Source organism: Chrysochloris asiatica, unplaced genomic scaffold, assembly GCF_000296735.1.
Source record: "Chrysochloris asiatica unplaced genomic scaffold, ChrAsi1.0 scaffold00018, whole genome shotgun sequence".
NCBI lineage: Eukaryota > Metazoa > Chordata > Mammalia > Afrosoricida > Chrysochloridae > Chrysochloris > Chrysochloris asiatica.
In genome coordinates this window covers 13,411,217-13,423,612 of record NW_006408536.1, presented here as the reverse complement: position 1 = coordinate 13,423,612, position 12,396 = coordinate 13,411,217, and positions in this window count along the sequence as shown.

The following is a 12,396-nucleotide window of genomic DNA, read 5'->3' as shown; positions in this document are numbered from 1 at the left end:
ATCACATAATTCACAATAAAACATTAAAAAAAAGATGGAAGGAATACATAGTTAGTGTACCAAAATAACAGTTGATGCTCAAACATTTCAAGAGGTAGAATATTATCAAGAAATTATGGTACTGAAGGACAAAATCCAAGATGCAATGAAGGCATTGTGAAAAATAAAACTCTAGGAATTGACAGAATACAAATTGAAATCTTTCAACAAACTGATGCAGCACTGAAAGCACTCGCTCATCTCTGCCAAGAAATTTGAAAGATAGCTATACCTTGCCAACAGACTGGAAGAGAGCCATATTTATGCCCATTCCATAGAAAGGTGACCCAACAGAATAGGGAAATTATAGAACAATATCATTAATATTTCACACAAGTAAATTTTTGAATTTGCTAAAGATAGTTCAAAAACACTTGCAGCAGTACATTCACAAGGAAGAGGATGTGGAACAAGCAATATCATTGCTGATGTCAGATAGATATTTTGATAGACAGGTTTTCTACTATGTGGACCCTGATAAACTATGGATAACATTGTGAAGGATAGGTATTCCAGAAAACGTAATTGTGCTCATGAAGAACCTGGACAGAGACTAAGAGGTAGTAGTTAGAACAGAACATGGGAATACTGAATTGCTTAAAATCAGGAAGCATGCACCAGGGTTATATTCTTTCACCATACTTACTCAATCTATATGGTGACCAAATTATCTGAGAAGCAGGCTTATAATCAAGAAAAACATGGTATCAGGATTGGAGAAAGGTTCATTAAAGAACCTGCGATATGCAGATGATAATACCTTGCTTGCTAGAAGTGAAAAGAACTTAAAAATACTTATTGATGAATTCAATCTTCAGTATGGATTGTACCTTAATGTAAAGAAAACAAAAATTCTTACAACTACACCAATAAACAACATCATGATAAATGGAGAAAACAATGAAGTTATCAAAGACTTCATTTTTTTTTTGATCCATAATCGACACTCATATAAGAAGCAGATAAGAAATCAAAAGATGGATTACATTAGGCAAATCTGCTTCAAAAGATCGCTTTAAAGCAAAGATGTCAGTTTGAGGACTAAGGTGTGCCTGACCCAAGTAATGGTATTTTCAATTGCCTCATATGACTGTGAAAGTTGGATAATGAATAAGCAAGGCCACAGAATGATCAATGCATTTGAATTATGGTGTTGGAGAAGAATATTGAAAGTACCATGGATTGCCAGAAGAACAAACAAATCTGTATTGGATGAAGTACAACCAGAATGTTCCTCAGATGCTAGGATGTTGAGACTTCTTCTCTCATACTTTGGACATATTATCATGAGGGACTATTCCCTGGAGAAGGACATCATGGTTGGTAAAATGGAGGGTCAGGGAAAAGAAGGAAGACCCCCAAAGAGATGGATTGACACAGTGGCTGCAGCAATGGGCTCAAACATAGATAGCAACAATGTAAGAATGGTGCAGGACAAGACAAAGTCTCATTCTGTTGTGCATATGGTCAATATGAGTAGGAACCAAATCAATGGCACCTAACAACAAAAGCAAAGAAACTGAAACCCTTTTCCATGGTACAACTGCTGTAGAAAGCAGTTTACCAGTTCTTCAAAAAGTTAAGCATAAACTATCATAAGATATAGCAATTCTAACCAAGAGACTTGAAAGTAGTGATGAAAACAGACACATGCACACTAATATTCACTGCAGCACTGTTTAACCAAAAGATGGAACACTGTAAGTGTCCATCAACAAATGAAAGGATAAACAAAATTTGTTATATTCATATATGCAATGAAATATTACTCACTCATACAGAGAAAGAAAGTCCTAATACATGTTAAAACATGGATGAACCTTGAAAATGTACTAAGTATAGCAACTTAATCACAATAGAACAAATATTGTATGAACTCATAAAAACATAGACTAGTCAAATTTTCACAGACCAAATTTTATTAATGATGATTAAAGGCAGGAAGGAGAGGGAAAGGGGGAGTCATTGTTTAGGAAGCATTGATTTCTGCTTATGGTGATGACTAGTTTGGCAATGAATATTGGTGATGGTTACATAAAATGATTAATGTAATTTATTTCATTAAATCATACACATAAAAAATACTAAATTTGCAAATGTGTTATATATTTTTTCCAACAAGAAAAAATAGAATGAGAAGAGTTTTACAAGGTAATTGTCATTTAATGGCAGCAGAAACTATTAATTGCCCTGGGAAAGCAACTGTTCTATACGATTATCTTTGTTTTTATTATAGAGAAATGTTGAAGTTATAAAGCAAATAAAAACAGCCAAGACTAAATAGCAGATTGCTTAGGAATATATAGGTGACAAACTATAAAGAAAAGCAAGAGGATAATTAGCACAAAATTCAGAATAGTAGTTCTCTCTGTGATGAAAAGAATGGGGATGTGATTAGTAAGGGGCTTACAGGGGCTTCTAAGAGACTGCTGATTTATTAAGCCCCGTAATGGGTATATGAGTGTTCAGCCTATTGTTTTTCTTTAATTTATGTATATTTAAATGAAGGAGGAGGAGGGAGGAGAAGAAAAGAAGGAAGAGAGAAAGAGGAGGAGGAAGAAGAGGATGAAAAGAGGAAGAAGAAGAAAAGAAAAAGATAGAGGGTTCAGTAGTAGGTTGTCGAGAAAATACAGTAATAGAGTTTTTCTGCTGAAGGAGCATAATTATTGTGGAAAGAAGGCGAAGAACAAAATTAAGGGTTAAGGGAGAGAGTGTGGTGAGGAGGTAAGTCTCTAAAGAAGTGAAGCAGTTGCACTAATCTAGGAAAAGGTTTGCAACACATGACCCAGTATTTTCATTCCTAGGTATAACCCAGCAGAAATGCATACATATATTCAGCAAAAGATGTATACAGGAATACTTATAGTAGCACTAGTGTTAATAGCCCCAGTGTCCATCACCCTTGTAATAGATAAATATATCATGATGCATTCATACAGTGAATACAGTTGTGAAAATGATTGAACTAAAATGACACACAATGACTTGGATGAATCTCACTGACATAATGTTCAGTGAAAGAAGTCAGGGGCAAAAGAGGACATCCACTTATACAAAACAGGTAACGCTAATCCATAACAAATTAGAGGAAAGGAGTCATGACTGGAAAGGAGCTTCTGTGATACAAGTAATATGTGTGTTCACTCTGTGAAAATTCATCCAATTGTATACTTTTGGTCTTTTGATTTGTTCACATTTCTATATATGTCATATCTCAGTGTGGTGCTGCAGTTTAATGTACTGGACTGCAAGGTCGGTTTGAATCATAAAGTTGGCAGTTCAGGCTCATTAGCTGCTCCTCAGAAACCCTATATAGGGTCGCTGTAAGTCAGAACCAACTTGATGACACTCAACAACAACAGCAAAATAAAATACTTCTACCCCTGAGAAAAATCTGGGAGAAGCTTGACATCTGTATAACTATTCTCAAATCCCAATTATATTGTACTGTTCAAAATATGAAACCTCTAATTGTTGACAATCTCCTAAAATTATTTTTTTCGTATTTTTTAGTTCTCAAAAAAATTTAACATTTACCTAATGATAATGTATTTTAACATGTTTCCTTGGTATTTCAACTTCATTTTTTGCTTTGTATTTTCAGCTATCTAAAAATACATTGAACTTTAGCAAATTTTATACTGTTTTCCATAGAGATAAATGGATATTAAAATATTTTGATAAAAAGTACAAATTAATCTTCTTGATATTGCTTTGAAAATCATCAAAATTGGCAAAAAATAATTTGTTCATTGCCAATTGAGAAAGTAATATGTGGTATTAAATGATTATGTCTCATTACATAATATTAAACTATTAGCATAGACTATTGGAGTTTGAATGAACCTCAGAATCATCCAATTTAAGCTTCAAACTAGATGCACAAATCTAATAACTGAATTATAGCCTTCAAGCTTCAAGCCTGAATACTTTCAGAGACCCTTGCCCAAGGTTCCCATATCCATTATTGAACTACTGTTATTGTTTTAATGTTCTTCCTAAAGTTTGCCTCTCTGCAACTTTCCTAATAATTCTAGATCTACCATCCAACACAATATAGAATAAGTTAAATTATTTTTTCATATGATATGATAGTAAAAAACAGTATGTAGTGGAATATCCATGAATTCAAATCCTATCTCTATCTCTTACTAACTACTTGGCCTTACTTTTCTCATATACAAAATGAAATAAAACAACCCATTTTGATAAAACAAAACTGCATATTTTGCCAAATTGTAGAATCACAGATAATATACATTAAGCACTAGGCACAGTTTCAGTTCTTCATACTAGAGGCTCCAAAAATTGTACCTTTTAAAAAACTGTATTTGAAGATTCTTGCTTTCCGCCTTTGTCATCTCTTCTCCAGGCTGAACCTCCCACAAAGTCTTCACATGACACACTTTCCAAGCCTTTCACAGCCCTCACTCTTCTTGACACATTCCACTTAGTCACCATGTCACAGTAAACAGAACATATTAGTATCAGGATTTATTTGCCTAGCCACTGAGCTATTATTTTGATCTAGACCAATGACATACAATAAAACTTTTTGAGATGAGAGAAATGATCTGTATTTGTACTGTTTAATATGGTAGCCACTAGCCACAAGTGACTATTGAACACTTGAAAAGTGACTAATTTATCTTAAGAAACTTAAGTTTTAATTCAATCTAAATTTAAATAGCCACATGAGGCTAATGGCTAGCATAATGGGCAATGTAGATCTAGACCTTTTCCTGCTATTAGTACATCCTAAACTTACATGACCATCTTGGTTATTGTTAAGTGCCAGCAAGTTGGTTTCAACTCATAGTGACGCTGTTTAGGGTTTCCAAGGAGTGGCTGATGAGTTTGAACCGCTGACCTTGCGGTCCAATGCTTATCTTACAGTGGCACACCAGGACTCCACATGACTATCTTGTTGTTGTTGTTGTTGTTAAGTGCCGTCGAGTTGGTTCCGACCCATAGCGACCCTGAACAGAGTTTCGGAGGCTGTAAAACTTTACGGGAGCAGAAAGCATCATCTTTCTCCCAAGGAGCAGCTGGTAATTTTGAACTGCTGACCTTGTGGTTCACAGCCGGATTTGTAGTCACTACACTACCAGAGCTCCTTCATGACTATCTTAGATGCCATTTTTATACTGAGAGCTTGTGATTAGCTAAAATCCCTAGTTTTTACTTCACCTTCACTACTATTTATATTGATCCAATTTTCCTTCACCCTGTAATTATGGAATTGGTTTTTTAAACTACATTAGAATGTAACTTTATGGCACCTCAATTTCCTCATCTGTAAAATAATAAAATTGCTTATGCTACATACTTCACATAGATGACTTAGGGACAGAGAGTTGTTGTGTGTGAAGGTGTTGAATGTATAAAGTGTTTTTGCAAAATCACAATTTCAGCATCATTATTACTGTTAAATCTTTCAGCCAATCAAGATATTTAGTAATCTAGTTATCTTCAGTTGATTAAATTTTTATTATTTCATTGTATGTAAAAATTCTGTGTCCATTGAGGCTTCCCACCATTCTTCAGATGGAATCCAGGCTCCAAGTTTGGCCTCATGAAAACTGCTTACATCAACATCTTCATCTCTTACTCCCACCTTTTTCATTGTGCTTCAGCTACATTAAATTACCTGTAGTTCCTTGAATACACATGTTCTTTATCACCTCTAAGTCTTCACACCTGCTATCCATCTATCTGGAGCACAATGCTTCCTAATCCACTCCTTACCTGGGAGGATGATATAGAGATATCTCATCCTCCAGTAAACTTTCCCTAAAACCCCCACCCCACTACCAATCTTGGTTGATTGCTCCTCTAATAGAGTTAATCATATTGTTCTTATAACTGTCTAATTTCTTGTTTGTGATGCATCAGACTGTAGGATCAGTAAAGGCAAGGATCATATCCAATTTGAACAATACACAACCCTCAACTAGCTGCTATATATGTGCAGCACCTAACACAGTGACTAGCAATGAGATGTTACATGCTTAAAATATTTTGAATGAACAAAATAAAGAATAAATTTGATGCTGTCAATTATGATTAGTGAAAATTCTTGAAGAGCAATATCAATAAAATATTAATTAATTAATAAAAACAGATCTCCATCACACAAGAGGCAACAAAAAAGTGTTGCCTATCTTTCTCTCTTGCCTGAGCTAAGATGCAGCTTGTGGGGAGGGGAGAAAAGAGAATGATTTTTTCTCTCATCATCATCATTATCACCAACATAACAGCAAATATTTACCATTTTCTAGATCTTATTCTAAGTGAATAGAGTCCTGGTGTGTTGCTAACGGCTAAATACTGGACTGCTAACCCAAGGTTGGTAGTTGAAAACAGCCAGCCACTCTTCAGAAACCCTGTACAGGGTTGCTATAAGTCGGTACTGACTCGACAGCACTTAACAATAACAATTCTAAGTGCATTAAGTAGATTACTTCATTTAATCCTCATAGAAGTTTTTTGAGATAGCTCTTGTTAGTATTTCTCCTTTATACATGAGGAAATTGAGACTTGTAGTGTGGTGCTATAGCATACGATATACATGAGGAAATTGAGACTTGTAGTGTGGTGCTATAGGATACGAACTGGACTGCTAACCACAAGGTCAGCAGCTCAAACCCACCAGCCGCTCCTTGGAAACCCTATATAGGGTCGTTATAAGTCAGAACCGACTTGATGGCACTTTACAACAACAACATAAGCTTGCTAACAAATCCAACATCATGCTGACAGTAAGAAACAAAATCAGGTCTTAAAGCAGAACTATAATGTTACAGTAATCCACCAATACAACAAACACAAAGGGAAAGAAGGGAGGCTCCCACTATATGTTCCTTGTTGTTGTTAAGTACCGTTGAGTCTATTATGACCCATAGCAACCCTGTATAGGGTTTCCAAGGAGCAGCTGGTGAGCTTGAATCACTGACTTTGCAGTTCAAATGACTTTGCAGTCTGATGCATTAGCCCACAGCACCACACCAAGACTCCATATGTTCCTTAGGCCTTTTTAGAAACATGGAGTTGTTCATTTGGTCACATACATGTGAATCTACAAGAAAGATGGTATTATAGACACCAAGGACATGGGCATGCCCGCAAAAATTACCACGGCAAAACTGGAAGAGTCTACAATGTTACCCAACATGCTGTAGGCATTCTTGTGAATAAACAGTTAAGGGCAAGATTCTTGTGAAGATAATTAATTTGCATATTGACCATATTAAGCACTCTAACAGCCATAATTGATTCCAGAAATGCATATAGAACAATGATCAATAAAAAAGGTAGCCAAAGAGAAAGGTTATTGTGGTTAAGTGCCATTGAGTGAGTTCTGACTCATAGTGACCCTGTAGAGAGTTTTCAAGGAGTGATAGGTGGGTTTGAACTGCCAACCTTGCAGTCAGCAGTCCAGTGCTTTTTCTACAGTGTCACACCAGGATTTGGGTTTAACTGAAGTGCCAACCTGCCCTACCCAGACAGGCACACTTTGTGAGAACCAATGGAAAGGAACCCGAGCTGCTGGAACCTATTCTCTATGAACTCATGGCATCATCAGCATAAAATAAAGATGTCTGGGATGTGAACATTTTAAGTCTTTTATTTTAATTGTGTAAAAGTGTGGTGTCCTCTCTCTAAAGAAGCACACTTCATTTCCTTTTTATATATTAAAAAAATCAGGATTTCAAACGAGGTTTTACTACTTTTAACTTCAGAAACATATTCTTAAACTCTTCCTTTCTAACTGATAAGACTAAAAGATGGAAACGTCAATGAGATTCCTTTACTCTTGGGGGCTGACTCAGGGTTTTCATGCCTACACCAGTTAGAAATCTGAGATCACATCTATGATGGCTAGGGATCTGTGGGTAAAATTTAGGGGAGTTGTGAACATAAACAGGAGAATATCACATGCTATTTTTATAAACTTCTAAAGTGGTGCTGAGGGTTAATGCACTGGACTGCAAAGTCAGTTTTTGAACTACAAGGTTGGTGGTTCAAGCTCAGCAGTCTCTCCTTGGAAACCCTATACAGGGTCAATATGAGTAAGACCCGACTCAATGGCACTTAACAACAACAAATGAAATTTAGCATTCCTTTCAAATATGAATGTAGGCAACAAAACACACTAGCATTAACTATACCTATGACTGCCATCAATAAAAATCATGGATTTTTTTCATATCACATTGCAGTTGTTACAGAAATCACAAACATTATTTATGTTCATCCCTACTTGACATTATGACAGTTTACAGACACACTAATTATTACATCTGCGTTTTTAGCGCATTTAAAGAAACACTGTATCACAAACTTTTTAATAAGTATTTTAAATACTGTATATCAATATACTACCACTCATCTGTCAGTTTGTCATAGTGTGGTGACTTGACGGTTGCTGTAATGCTGGAAGCTATGCCACTGGTGTTTTAAATACCAGCAGGGTAACACATGATGGACAGGTTTCAACTGAGCTTCCAGACAAAGACAGACTAAGAAGAAGTAGAGGAGGACTACTTCTGAAAGTTTACCCACTTAAAATCATTATGAATAGCAGTAGAATATTGTCAGATATAGTAGCAGAAAATGAAAACATTATTAACATCACCAAAATACCTTCAAATATAGTGCCTGAAGATGAGTCCCTGAGGTTGGAAGGCACACAAAATGTGACTGGGGAAGATCTGCCTCCACAAAGTGGGATTGAACACAATGATGCTAATAAAGCTTCCAGGACCTGTATTTGATGATGGGGCACAACTCAAAATGAGGATAAACAGTTGCAAACATGCATTGATAATTGGAACATGGAATGTACGAAGTTAACAAAAACGAAATGGAACTCACAAAGATCAATATCCTAGACATTACTGATGGTTGATTTGAACTTCTTGTTTGGCGTGTGAGGCTGTTTCCATTTCATACTCTGCCATTTACTCTCAGGCTTGTAGTAATGAATTTATGTCTTGTCACCACTAAAGATTTTTTTAAAGAAATGTTACCTTCCTTCGAGTATCCGTCCAAATTTTGTTTGCAGATGTCCAAACACTTCTGTTTATGCTCTTCAATGAGTTTTCAGTACCCATCTCGCACAAATCTTTTGAAACCCAGAACTATTGTGGATTATTTCATAGGCACAACCATGGATGATTTGCAAATGATTTGCCATATAATCCACTGTCACTTATTTATTTGACCAAATAATTTCACATGCACGCTCAATGTTGTCATCTGCCATGGACGTGGATGGGAGTTTTAATATAACCAAAGTGCAGATCATTTTTTACTTACCCTCCTGAAATGCAGCTTGTTATAGGATAATAGCCACATGCCTACAAAGAAGACCAGTTTCTGCCACTATTATTCAAATTTATATATCAAATACTAAAGCCAGTGATGCTGAAATTGAAGAATGGTGTGGCACTGTAGGATGAGCACTAGAATGCTAACTGCAAAGCTGGCAGTTCAAACTTACCAACCTCTCCTTAGAAAACCTATACAGGGTTGCTATGACTTGGAACTGACTCAACACGCTTAACAACAACCAACAACAACTTCTTCAGTGTGAAACTGCTCAAACATGCAATCAAGATGTACTGATAATTACTGGTGATTATAATGTGAATGTAGGAAGTGAAGAGAAAGGGTCAATAGTTAGAAAATATGGCCTAAGTGATAGAAATGAAGTTGAAGGTCACATGATAGAATTTTGTAAAACCAAAGACATATTCATTGCAAATACCTTTAATAAACAACATAAAAGATGACTATACACATTGACCTCACCAGATGGAATACACAGAAATCATATTGATTCATGTGTGGGAAAAGAGGGTGGAAAAGTTCCATACTATCAGCCAAAACAAGACCAAGGGAAGACTGTGGAACAGACCATGTACTGCTCATATGCAAGTTTAGGCTAAAGCTGAAGAAAATTAAAACAAGTCCATTTTTAGGTAAGACAAATACATCATTTTTTGACATAATATCCTTGCTTTTCAATACACTTTGTCCATTTGTCAATGAGTTTTTGCATTCCCTCTATTTAAAGTGTTTTAGGCTGAGCTGCAAGTCACGAATGCACTGCTGTTTTCACTTTTTCATCATAGATGAATCTTCAACCTTGAAGGGCTGCTTTCAAGGAACCAAACAGGTGAAAGTCCAATTATGACTTGAGCATACCCCACTTAAATTTAGAGACCATCTGAAGAACAAATTTGATGCATTAGAAACTAAAGACCAAAGACCAGAAGAGTTGTGGGATGACATCAAGAACATCACACAGTAATCCTGAGCCCCATCCAGAACCTTTTGAAGTGGGATATTCCCACTTGAAAGGACAAGCAGACCAGCCTGGAGCAACTAGAGGAACATAAGATACTTCTTGAAAGAAAGACCAGCAGGAAAAATCAAAAACAGAAATGGCTGCCTGAATGGCTACTACAATGACAAGCAAGTTGTTCACTGAAGAGCCATCAAAGCAAGCAATCAAGTCCCTTCAGGACAACGCCTCCTACAAGACTGAAACTCAAAGGGATCACACAAGTAGCCATGTAAGTTTGCTGGTCACCTTGTTGGTCTACTAGTGAGTGGAAGTGGGGGAAAAGCAACAATGAAGATATGGGCTGAGCCTGACAACATTTCATAGACACCTGTTGACCTGAAGATGAGAGAGAGAAGAGGAAGGACTAGTTGGTCTGAAGTATGATGAGACCTGGAGTCTTCTGTGCCCAAGGACAAAGACATAGCCATGCAGGACTAGAGCTGAGAGTGGTGTGTCCAGTTGATATGAAGTGAGGGGAGATGAACAAGAACACCCAAACTTGGAAATAATACCCATAGCTTCAATGGCTTAAAGATCACAACCCCACTAAAAGAAGATTTAAATTTTTTGATAAAGGAAACAAGTGTAAATTGCTAAAATTTGATGAACTTGACCTATACTTATGGATGTAGTAGCTCAAAATACCAACTGAAAGGGAAGGAGTCTTCATTCTACCTCCTCTGTATGCAGGGGTGATAGGGACGGGTAACTTAGACATTGGCTACATAAAATGGGGGGACTATAAAGGCACAAAATGACTGGCTTACAAGTTTTCAAGAGGGCGTTCAGTTCAGAGTGTGCCCAGGAAGGTAGAATCCCCACTGAATGGTTTTCATCTTGTTTAGAGAGATCTGGTGAATGGAGATGGGGATACGATTCTTATGATTCAATAGTGAGTAGTTGGTATAATGACTAATTGCGATTGTCACAACTGTTCAGGTAGAAGTTTTGTAACATAAAGGGCAAAATAGTTAATCTTACATTCTGGGGACAGACTACCCTAGGACCATCAAGGGAGAAGAGCACGAGTGGAATTAGGAACCCCATCCAGAGAAGCAGAGGCACCAGAGATGGAGGCAGAGATGAGGACGTGGAGACATAGAGCAGCTGAGGAAACTAGACTCATGGAAATAGAAAGGCTGTGCACTGGTGGCTGGGAGGCAGGCCTGCAGAATGTGCCCTTTGGTTGTTAAAATTATAGATTCCTGGGTGGTTTTGTGTACCTCCCGCCCCCCCCACACACACCAATAATAATAATAATTATGAAAAGAACACCACACAGGAAGAAAGTAGAAGGTCATTAAGAAGACAAGTAAGAAAGAAAGGACCAAAATAGATATCAGAATAGACCCTGAAACTTCCAGCTAGAAATGCTAAAGCCAGAGGAAGAAATGGGGATGTAAACGAGTTGAACAGAAAATTTCAAAGGTTAGCTCAAGAAGACAAAGTCAAGTATTATAATGAAATGTGCAAAGACCTAGAATTAGAAAATGAAAAGGAAGAACATACTGAGCATTTCTCAAGCTGAAAGAACCAAAGAAAAAATTCAAGCTTTGACTTGCAATATTGAAGGATTCTATGAGCAAAATACTGAATAATGCAGAAAGCATCAAAAGAAGATGGATGGGATAGGCAGGGCTTGATGGTGGCTGGGGTAGAGGTGCAGTGAAATTCACCATCAGCAATAACACAGAATACCAGGCAAAGCAGATCTGGGGCAGGGTTCCAAAACTCGGAACCACAGAGATAGGAATATTTTAAAGCTTTGAAGGCTTATAGCTTGTGGAGTTTGGAACTGAAGTAAAAAAAGTTTGCGTACTTTTGAATCTGCCAGGCCGGGCTTGGAGGCCCGGAGCCAACATCCTGGGCGAGACCAAGCAGCAAGACGAAACAGGGGGAGCAGAAACACCATGGGAAAATGTGGCGGGAACCTTGGGACAAAGGTAGACAATATACTTTGTCAGTTTTGCTTTGTTCTGATTTTCTTTGGTATCTGGTAACTG